The sequence below is a fragment of the Sinocyclocheilus rhinocerous genome, unplaced genomic scaffold (assembly GCF_001515625.1).
Source record: "Sinocyclocheilus rhinocerous isolate Xijiao unplaced genomic scaffold, SAMN03320098_v1.1 scaffold946, whole genome shotgun sequence".
Lineage (NCBI taxonomy): Eukaryota > Metazoa > Chordata > Actinopteri > Cypriniformes > Cyprinidae > Sinocyclocheilus > Sinocyclocheilus rhinocerous.
Genome location: NW_015633151.1, coordinates 70,089 through 81,756, shown reverse-complemented (window position 1 = coordinate 81,756; position 11,668 = coordinate 70,089). Strand labels below are relative to the sequence as shown.

The following is an 11,668-nucleotide window of genomic DNA, read 5'->3' as shown; positions in this document are numbered from 1 at the left end:
TTTAAAAACAAAAACAGTCAAAGCTGTGGTTCAAAAACCGACTCATTAGGTTTTCTCTCACCCATGCTTTTAACGAGACACCTGAGAATGTTTGTCTTATAACAGGTTTCGACAGTTCTGAAAGCAAATATTTGAGAACCGTTTGAGTTGAGTTTCTGAAAGATTTATTATAAATGTTCATTTATTGACGATTATTAGCCTATTATATGTTTATCATAATACAATTTATTATATAAATATTTTTTATATTAATATATAATATTAGAATTTTAATTATTCTAATATTATTATAGATCAGTATTTTAATCTAATATTTTACATTACCATTTCATTTAATTATATTTTACAAAATTTCAATCTTTCCAAGTATCTACTGGAACTGAAGGATAGTTCACCCAAAAATGAAAATTCTGTCATTAATTAGGCTACTCACCCTCATGTCCTTCCAAACCCGTAAGACCCTAAGACCTAAATTTGTTTTCCGAAGATGAACGGAGGTCTTACGGGTTTGGAACGACATGAGGGTGAGTAATTAATGACACAATCTTATTTTTGGGTGAAATATCCTTTTAAGCATCCAGGGTACCAGTGGTGTGGTAGGAAATCACTGTGATAGAGGGTCTTTTGCCCATTTAAGGTCTAGACTATCTGAAAATGTGTTGAAAGGCACCAAATGTCTAGGGAAATCCCCAGAATAATGCCATGTGTAAAAAGTTGTTTTTATACAAAGTGACTTTGGATTGACCTTCAGAATGACCAAGCTGCTGACCAGTGAAAGCGGTTAAGCAAAGATGTATTAATAAATTAGGAAATGTTGGCATTCTGTTAAGAAAGAACCATTTATATTCATTAAAGTAACCAAACAGCAGCAAATTTGGGTCCTTAAAACAAGTAGTGAAATTCATTTAGAGCTATGAGCTCTAGAATGCGGCGACGTCACGGAAAAGGTGCTCTCAAAACGGGTGTAGCCCCGCCTCTACAAGTGACGTACGTGGTAATTCCCCCGCTGATTGGCTAAGGCCACTTTTAGTTGCGTCTGTGAACCGCTCGCTGAACCCACGCGCCCAACAGCACCGTTTATTTGCACAGTGAGCGCGAGGGAAGAGCATCTTCAAGACTCGTTTTTGACTCCGCACTGATTACTTCATTTAATCATTTTATATCTACATGTCGAATAATAGCTATTTGTTACAATATTTAATTGTATCTAGTTTTATTGCTTCGAGGTCTGTTACGTGAATATTTAACGTAAACTTCACAAGAGCAGACGGTCTCATAAATCTTTTTTTTTTTTTTGCTTGATACGACGTGCTGTCGACAAGATGCCGCACGGATACATTTCGTAGTTGTGAATTTCGCAGTTTTCTTATCCTCCGGAAGTGGCGGTCAGTTTGGTGTATCACCAGTAACTTCAGTTTAAAAGGTAAGTCAAAAACTTCCTCGATTTGGCGAACTGTCGTAGATAACTATGTCATTGCTTTTTCTTGTGCTTTCCACAATTTTATTAGCCCTGCATGCCATGCAAACCGGAAACATGTCCATGCATGATTGCAAGTAATGTAATTACAAAGTCGATACAGTGTAACGTTAAAAGCGTTATAATAATCTGCTGCGTTTAGGAAACTATTTGATCCCGGGCGTGGACGACAGGAATTCATGTAGTTATATCAAAACATTCCTTTTTTGATAAGATAAAACTCTTCTAATAGTGTATTAGTTTGAGAGTTGCGTAATGGTTGCATAGGCTTTGTATTTTGAGGGTTGGTTGTCATTTATAAACAATAGTTACGCAATTCATGGCAATATATTAAGGTATTTACTTAAATACACAAGGCGTCTTTATTTTGTAGACATGTCAAAGTTATTCTGCCATTTAAATGTAAGATCTTAGTACGCATGTGTCAGTATCAGAGTCTTTCTGTATTGATGACTTAATCTCTTTAGATGCAAATAGCTCATTAAAGTTGTAGTAGGAAATTTAGTGCTTGCACTTCTACATGTATTAAATGACAAGCACTCTAATGTACAACTTACAAGCTTATCTAACTGCCTCAGTAAAATGGCATGCTACTTAGAAGTGAAGATGATGGAGGTGATGATGGTTTGATTAGAAAAATGAATGTGAAAGTATGTGAGAGGTCTGAGTGTGTGAACTACTGGCTGTTTGACTCTGAACACCATCTGAATGTGACAAGAAGCACCGTATCCATTAGAAATACACTCTTTTGTCATTTCCCAGTCACCATGGTAACAGATTGAGAAATGTGTTTTTCTATGTATGTACTAGTCCCAACCAGAACTGTGTGCCAGTTAAGTAATATTTTTTTATTCCTGCTACCACAGGATTTAAAGAGACAACTGGCTGCTTCAGCGGCCAATTTGTGAATATTTTTACAGCAAGATAAATTGGGGGTGGTGGACTGACTTTTATCTCCCTTCTCAGCCATTGAGAGTAGAAGCAATGAGGTGGATGCTCTCTCTTTCTCTCTCCCTCTCTCCTTATCTGTCACTTTCTATAAACAGTACTCCAAGAAACACAGACATCCAGACTTCAATATATTGCAGTTTTGGAAACCAAACACAACATCTGCACAAGACAGAGGGTTTCTGCTGAGATTTCTAAAACGATTATTTCACACCGTATGAAATTCAATGCATAATGAAATCCCAATATTTTATTGATGTACACGACAGAAATTTACACTGAGTCAGAGTGATTGTGTTTGTAAATTTCTTTAGCTTGTGACAGTGTTTCGAAACATGATTGGATAGAACAGGGTGTCAAATTGCCCTGTGCGTAGCTTGAACTCCAGTTGAATTTTGCAGCGATATGTGAAAAGGCTTGTTTCTGACAGCCTGGACTGAAAATGGATCTGACAGGCTGCAGATGTCTTCAATAACATCTCAAATTATAAATGACAGCAGTTAATCCTGCCTCATGATTAGTGCCACCATGTCATGAGCCTATAACACCAACCTAATATGTTATTTAGTACAATACATTATATTTAAAAAATGTGGTAAAATTAAAAGTATGAAATAAGTTTTATATGTACATCAGTTGAATAACATAGCAGACATAATCCAAGAATGCATATTATGTACACATTAATTAACAACAAAAATGTAAAAAATGCATCTATCTGAATAAAGTAATATCTTACATTATCTTTATTTAAAGACTTTTATCTAATAGGCTATTGATGCATTTGCATTTAATTATAAATTAAATGTGTTTGATAATGCTATAATGTAAATCAGTTCATTAGATTTTTGATCATTAATAGTGGTTGAACGGTTAATAGTGGTTTGATCATTAATTCATAGTTGATCCGTGATCTGTACGGAGCAAGCCCCATGTTTTGGCACGCATGTGATCCACAGATTAATTGCAAAATGTAACCATAATAGAGTGAAAGTTTATCATTTATTCATGTTTACACACGCAAGCGATTTTAAACCATTCCAGCAAAAGAAAAGGCGAAAGGGTTTTCTATGCGCACAGCTGCACACGCAGAGAGGAACGTTTCAGACTGTGCACAAACACCGAAATGAATCCTCTTTCGTATCTCCTTGTGTTTGAACAGACACATATACACATCAAATTATGTCAAAATACCGATCTCGACAATCATTCTGATAAATGCAATTAATTGGGTATGTCTTAAGTGAACAAGAACAGTTGACAAGAAATCAGATGTGTATCAGTCCATTTGTCCAGTTTATTGTACAGTCGTCTACTTGCCAATGCCATGTCATTAAATATGGTAATTATTCAAATTAAATAAAGGTTTTATTTATAAATTTAAGATTCAGGAGGTCTGCTCATATAGCTGCGAGCTTTAGAGTCCTACCTCAGTTGCAAGGGGATAAGATCCTCAATGTCCATAGTCCTTTCTCGTAAAAATAACCTAAAAGAAAGTTCCATATCATCCATTCAGCCTTCTATTTCTGTGCTTGGTATGTCCCAGTCTGGACAAACCTAAAGGATGCATTAGAGGCTGTAATTTCCTTTTCCATCAATATTGTATTATGGTACCATTATGGTGCACTTTCCATTTCTTCAACTCTTGTACAGCTTCTCCATTTTCCCACTGTGCAGTCCAGCTCTCAGGTTAGTGGCTGTGAGTGTGAAAAATGCTGCTAGAAATACAATCTACAAATATAACTTTAAGCTAAACTGTGGGAACATGACTGGGCCAAAGTGCTCAGAAAGAATTCACGAGGACAACCACATAGACGTTTATTGGCTTTTTAGTTTCACCTATCACCTATTGCGACTGCAGCTGTGCAGGTTATCTTGCTCAGTATGGGGCTGCACATAGCTGTGTCCTTTAAGAAGAAAACACACACCTTTATTTTCCCACCAGAGCTCAGGACCGCTTTACGAAACCACACACGCTGTTGCCATAGTCACAGTGTGAGGTGAAATAAGCTGAGTTTGATAAGAGACATCAGGAGGGTGGTAGTGGTCTGATTCTGTGATTCTTTCATTCTTTACTTATGGGAACTTCTCTACGATCTCAGCTGTGTATAGGAAATGTGTTGTGGATAGTGCACGTTTGTATAGGGCTTTGAGAGCAGATGCTGTGGTTGCTCAAGCACAGTGGCAGGTGTTGCCTCCGTCTGCCTTCCTCATCCATTAAAGATGTGATTTCTAAACCTAAACAGGTGGGTGAGGTTACAGCTAGATGGAAAGACACCATTCTGTCTCAGACTTGTCTGGGTTTCTGGTATTCGTATGTTGCTTATTTAAAGTAATTTGTGCTTGCATCACCTCAGCTGAGGCAAAATCTGATATCTTTGTGTTTAAGACTTGACTTAATGACATATAGTCTCATCATGTCAGTTCAGACAGTCTGCGTTGTAGACAGCCGATGTCAATAGGTCAGCTCAACTTTCCTTTGGTGTCATTTAATTGCTGTCTTTGTGTTGACGAAAGAGGGCAATTTCAACAATGAACTCTTTTTCCTTTACAGAAAACACAGCATTTAAATATTTCTATTATTACATTTATTTTACTGTATTTATGATGCTTCTAAAAGTAATTAAAAGACACCTCTTGCAAGAATTTCATCTTTAAAGCCATAATATGTAAGATTTTTTGATTAAAATATCCCAAAACCACTAGAACAGTGTTATATATTTTGCTGACTTGTGTACTTACATTGTCCCAAATATTTTGAAGAATGTTTAAATCCAGAGAAATAAGTAATTTTATCTAGTGTAACAAACCGTGTCTATAGTGTCATTGCGTCGCCTGCCAATGACTTCATACACCCTCGATTTTTCCGGTTTTATTTTGTTAAAAACATGCAAACCCCAAAGACACTTTAATATGTTATGCATTTTATTAGACAGGTGACGTTATAACAGAACTTTCAATACACTCAAATGTATCTAGTATAAAACAGCACTGTTTTACCCCACATACGCATAACCGGAAGAAGCGGAACCAGTCGACTGTGGCATAATAAAAGCTCTGCTGCTTTCGAGCCGTGTATCGCGCTCGTCCTTCATTAGCAATCACTCCAGCGGCCTCGTTTCGCTTCCACGACTTTTAGCCCCACCATGCTTCACACTACAGTGACCTTAATAAGTCTTTAATACATTAGCTCATCAATGAACATGATTTCTGCCCGAGTCCTGTTGGATTGCATCGGCTGTGGGGAAGGAGACGACAACTCCCATGATTCCACACTCAATCATGGCATGATCAAACTACGCCTTTGTTTCTTGTTTGTTTTGAATATGCGCCCTCTTGCGACGAAAACTTACATATTGTGCCTTTAACAATGGAACTGTATTTCTAATTTCTCAAACATTTTGTCCTCAAATAATTGTTGATAACCCATTAAAGGGGCTTTCGCACTGGAGGAACCTTTTCCTAGTTCCTAGCAGAAGTCCGCTTTTTGACACGTTCGCCCCGCAGGAACTAGGAACGTATTTAGGAACTCTGTTTGAGGGAATTAAATTGGCTCCTACTTCAGAGTAGATTCTAAAACAGTTCTATAGGAACTACCAGTGACATAAGTGTACACTGATTGGCCAAACGCATACGAAACATCAGCTACCCAGCATTTTTAAAAAGCCATGTAAAAATATTTACTCCACGAATATGGAAAACAGCAATAACTGCATGTAGCTACCTGATGTGTGCAGCATTGTGTTATTTTCTTAGCCACGATGATATGTAACACTGCAAGTTGTCATAGGAGATTTAGTTGCCTGGGTTGCGTACGTATATGTGGGGCGGAGCTATCAAAATAGGGGCAAGACCCTTTTGGGGTAGGGGCGTATTTGTTTTGGTGATTTCAAATATCAACATTGGCTACCAGAAATCACTTACTCTGCCTTTAATGCTTTTTCAATCGCCTAAATTGTGCATTTACATCCCATTTCCGTTATCCCAAAACCCACGACACACAACAAAAACAGCTCCGATCACGGCTTCCTCCATCAGTTGTTGACATTTGTAAATGTAGCAAATAAAGACATTGTTGTCGGTCTCTTCAGAGTTCCTGCTGCCGGTGCGAATGCAACCAGGAAAATGGCCTGAGGGAGAAATTGGTTCTTTAGGAACCACCATGCTGGCTAGTTCCTAGAACTGAGTTCCTATAGAACTACGCAGTGCGAAAGCCACTTAAAGTTTGTTCTCGCATGACACTCAAGCACATTTAAGCTTCCTCAAGAACCAGTGAGTTTGCTCACAGCCTTTGACCATATTTGATACGCTCTATTTGGAAAAACAAGCTAAATTAAAGCTGCAAGCAGCGATGAAAGGGCCCTCGCACCCGGGCTCACCGCCACCCGGTGGCTTTTGGAAAAGAGCAAAGAGTGGGCAATATCTCACACCATCGGTGCTCGGGCCCTAATAAGAAACGGAGCAATTCCAATAGGGTCCTCACACCATCGGTGCTCGGGCCCTAATAATAAGAAACGGAGCAATTCCAATAGGGTCCTCACACCATCGGTGCTCGGGCCCTAATAATAAGAAACGGAGCAATTCCAATAGGGTCCTCACACCATCGGTGCTCGGGCCCTAATAATAAGAAACGGAGCAATTCCAATAGGGTCCTCACACCATCGGTGCTCGGGCCCTAATTAATTAAATTAAAGCTAAATGAAATCTGTTCATAATATAAAAGAATGGGTTTGTAATAATGTCAGGGTTAGAAATAATAACAGAATTTTAATTTTTGTGTTATCTATCCCAAATAGGAACCAGAATTGTTGCATTCCTTATACTTCCCATTTCTAGTTAGTAGTAACCAACCAATCACATTGGTAATTTCATCCAGATATAGCCTTTGCAGGGCTCCAGACTGCGACTAAAACGGTCACATTTGTTTTTGCTGAGGTCGCCACTGGCGACTATATATATTTACATGTTATAACTTAAAAATTGGCATGTAATGCCTTTTTTCCTGATTGTTTTGCGATCACATATTTTGTTATGTTCACGTATTAAACTGAGACGATGTGCATCAAAGTTTTAGTGAAAAAAAGAGTTTCAAACAGTCCTCATCTCTGGCGAAAAGCAGCGTTGTCGCACACCTGCTAAATGCAGCTCAGTTGTGCAGCGCGAGAGAGATGGAAATGACGGAGACATGCAATTAAAAGTGCACAAAAGCAGAGTCTATTTTGTGCACAACTTGAACAAACTACAACAGTTAAAGCTGTCAGCTGTGTGGATATTGGCAATATCGTTAACAATTCTCGTTTATAATCATTACTAATATGGCTTCTTCTTATCACGATCTTAGTCTATGCTGTGTTCTGTTAATGCGTGAACTTCATATGCTGTCCAGTAATCGCAAAAAGCTTTGTGCTTTGTTACTTTTTAATAAACAAAGTACCAGCTTTAAAATTATTCCAAATTCATAATGAAATTCAAACAATAAATACAGTTTTTGGCGCTTTTTAATGCGGCAGGCGCGATCGCTTTAGCGCCTCAGTTCAAGTGGCAAGTGAACCCATTTAATCTTTCTCTTTTCTACTATAGTACATAATGAACATGAATTAACATCAAAACGTAGGCTATTTTATAAGAGAGCCTACAGTACAACTTACTGAAATGTCTCATGTAAAAGCTCATTCAGTGTTTCAAACTGCGGAAAACGTGTAAAGCTTGTAAACATTGCAACGTAATATTGTGAAACGTAAAGGTTCTTCAGATGTTAAAGGTTCTTTATGAAACCATTTAGACAAAAAAGGTTCTTCTATGGCATCGTGAAGCACCTTTATTTTTAAGAGTGTATGACAACATTTACAGGATGCATTGAGGAGGAGCCCAAACTACACTCAGTGGCCAAGTGATGCTTATGGTCCATGATATTGGTACAGATTCTGTGTAATAAACAATTCTTTGTTACTGTATTATTTCAAGTTGGAAAAGACATTTAGTTCCCACTTTAAGTGAACCTTAGTTCCCAGGTAATCTACAAGATGGATTAAAATGCTGATAAAGTCAAGAAAAGATGAGACATAAACACGTGACAGTATGATTGAAATGTTAAAATATAAAAATAATAAAATAAAAATAATAAAAATAATAAAATAAATAAAACACGTTTATTCTGTGGCACCTAAAAACATAATTAGGCACCTAAGTTACTCGATTTTTTTGTTTGGAGCCCTGCTTTGTCTGTGAACAGAATACCAGGACTATATGTGACCTAAGTTGACATTATAAATGTATTACACTACCTTGCCTCAGTCAAAAGTTTCACAAAGGGAGTTCATCTCACGTGAATAATACTTTCTCCAGTGTCTTAAACATTTTAAATAATGCAGTCATGGTTGATGTCTGAGGTATGGCAATACTAAAATTTTTCACATATTTTATAATCCTGTAAGAATTCTGAAATATTTATGCTGTGTAACCACACCACCATATTCTATCATTTTCTCATGAAGCTTTACAGATAAAGAATTGTATACTTTTGAGAATATGAACCTCCAGTCATATCAGAAGCCTAATAAAAGCTGTTTTATTTTACATGGAGTGGGTTGCCTCACGGAGACATGGTGGAACATTGTGGTCCCGCATTGAGATCACATAACCTGCTGAATATTTACTTTACCTAAGTAACTCTGCACACTTTCAAATGAATCATCACTGCAAATAGCACATTTCTATGAAGTAAAAAAATTGAGTTTATGTGTCGTGCTACATATCCTTAAACAACTTGACTAAGTGCACATTTAAGTTTTTCGAAGCTCATTTGAAACTATTAAAAAACCTGGCAGTCATAGAGAGGGGGCAAGTGTTTCTTGCTGGACAGGTTTTCTGGTCTAATAAGTCTTGTGAATAGAATTCATAAAAGGTCAGAAAATCAAAGGACTTGAGCCAGTTTGCAGAGACGGATGAGTTGTCAAGCTCAGAGGTCGTCACTAATTGGCTCTTGAGCCTTATAAATATTAAAGATTACAAAGAGCTTCAACATGTTCCTCCAGTGTTCCCCTGCTGTTTTTACCTCTTTAAAATACCTGTAATTAAAGGGTCAAGATGTCTGCGGTCTAAAAAAATTATTTGCCTTAAATAGAAGGATCAAAACGCATCTGCACCCCAGCAGCCTGTGGAATGGGGCCTCTGGTGGAGAGATAAGGGTTACGGTCTCTGTGTGATCTGAAAAGCCTCATTAAACACATCCTGTTGAAGATACGAGGCTATTCTTCTGCAGAAGACTGCAGTCTAAAGTGGAGCTTTATTCAATTCGAGCTGCGATTGGGTGTTTTCAAATGGACGCTGATTGAAAAGATGTATTGCTTTTGCCTTTCTCTGCTTCTAGGAGCTTCCCTGGATGCACTGGAGTTTGTAAGTGCAATAAGAGTGGAATTTAATATTCTGTCATCACGAGTGCTTCAGATTACTATATGTTATAGTATGTCGCTTTTACCGAGTTTAGAGCATCAGAGTTGGCCTGTTATTTGCAGAGGGTGTATGGGAACGTAGGATAAAGCTCTTATCTGGGCTTCATTAATGGCTAATTCACTCTGTGCCAGTGTGCCCATCGTGAATTATCGTACATTAGACACAATATTTCAGGAAGGTGAAATTTTTTCCAGAGTACTGCTGAAACGTGAGCCATTTTGCCTTTGTTTTCCAGCATTTTTCCATTTCAGCAACAAAATGGAAACCTTTTACTGGTGTTCTCACTTCATGCACTTTATTTGTGTGAAAGAATCAGACACAAGCCTTGCTAAACAAAGACGCCTACACAGAAAATAAATAGCTAAAGTTTGGCTCACTGGCATTACTTTGCTCATGAGGAAATGTGTTATCACAATGTGATAATTAGCCATCCTACATCGCATAAATTAGTTGGACCTTTGGTGTCCAGATTCACCTCTCGTGCATTTTCTCAATAAATATCATTAAAATAAGTGCTATTTTGCTGATGTTTGTATGATGTGGATTTCTAATTGAAGAATCAGTGGATATTAATATCAGTGCGGCTTATAACAGATACACTAATCCCTTGTTATTTTAAAGGTTCGATTCCACTATAGCTGCATCAATTTCTGCAATTTTTCAGATAAACTTAAAATGGTTGTAGAAGTGAAATATTTTGAAGAATGTTTTAACTGGTTTTGTCCATACAGTACAACATTTAACGCCATAAAATTTCATTGTATATATATAGACAACAGTTTTTTTGTCATTTCAGTATTTTTTTGTGTTGCACAAAAAGAAGAAAGTAATCCAGGTTTGGAATGACTTGAGGGTGAGTAAATCATGATAGATTTTTAATTTTGGAGTGAGTGAATAACATCTGAGTGAAATTATCAAATAAATAAATAAATAAATGAATGAATTAATTAATAAAAAGTAGGACCGGGACTTGGTTCAGGCCACTGGATGTTGATTGGATGCAGGAAGATTGTCGATTGTAAGGAAGGGTTTAAGTGGACTAAATTATTGAAGAAGTCCAGCATAAATTAATGGAGAAGTCTGTTGTTTCACTAGAAGGTCGAGTTGCAACATTTTAATTAAAAGTTATGAGGTCAAAATGTACAAAAATAAAATACATGCATGAATGAATCATTCACAGTGAGATTAACAACCTGTTTTCATAGGCACGGGAAGTGGGGGTGCTGAGGGTGCTGTAGCACCCCCTGTTTTTTTTCTGTGGGCAACTGTTTAACTGTTGGGAATAAAAAAAAAGTGCAAATAGCCCGCCTTGTTGGCAGAGGCTATATACACTAACTCCACCCACCAACGTGTGATTGGGCTAGTCAACATCACAAAAGACGATCATCAATCGTCAGATTCAGTGGCATAGATGGTAAAATGTGTGTCATAGGCTATTCCTTTTGATGCAATCGACCCGGGTTCGACTCTGCCTTTTGGCGAACTTTTTTTCTCCCTTTTCAAATTTCAAATCACATCAGAAAAGCATTTATTTTTAATAAAAATGAAGGAAATAATCAAAAAGTTGAAAATAAAGTATCGGGTAGGGTTAGGGTAGGTGTAGGGGAGGGCTTTTGCCCCAATAAGGTGGCATCCATTTAATAATTTGAATTAAAATTAAAATTTACACTCAATAAGTTATTATTGCATACTGTTTTATAATGTACTACAACACTGAGGTGCAGATAATTGCCACTATTTGCAACAAGTAGTATACATAGAAATCCTGCTATTTTAACATAGTGTAAATAG

At 37.3% G+C, this 11,668-nt stretch overlaps 1 protein-coding gene across 3 annotated transcripts in view; it reads left to right on the top strand.

The window, feature by feature from the left end:
- Window positions 1-1,099: 1,099 nt before the first annotated feature.
- The window catches only part of LOC107743151 (oxysterol-binding protein-related protein 3-like), a 75,170-nt gene continuing 64,601 nt past the window's right edge, over window positions 1,100-11,668 (top strand). For all 3 annotated transcript variants that reach the window (XM_016556277.1, XM_016556276.1, XM_016556274.1), the window contains exon 1: window positions 1,100-1,423. The gene's annotated coding sequence lies outside the window, so the exon portion shown is untranslated. The remainder of the gene's footprint in view (window positions 1,424-11,668) is intronic.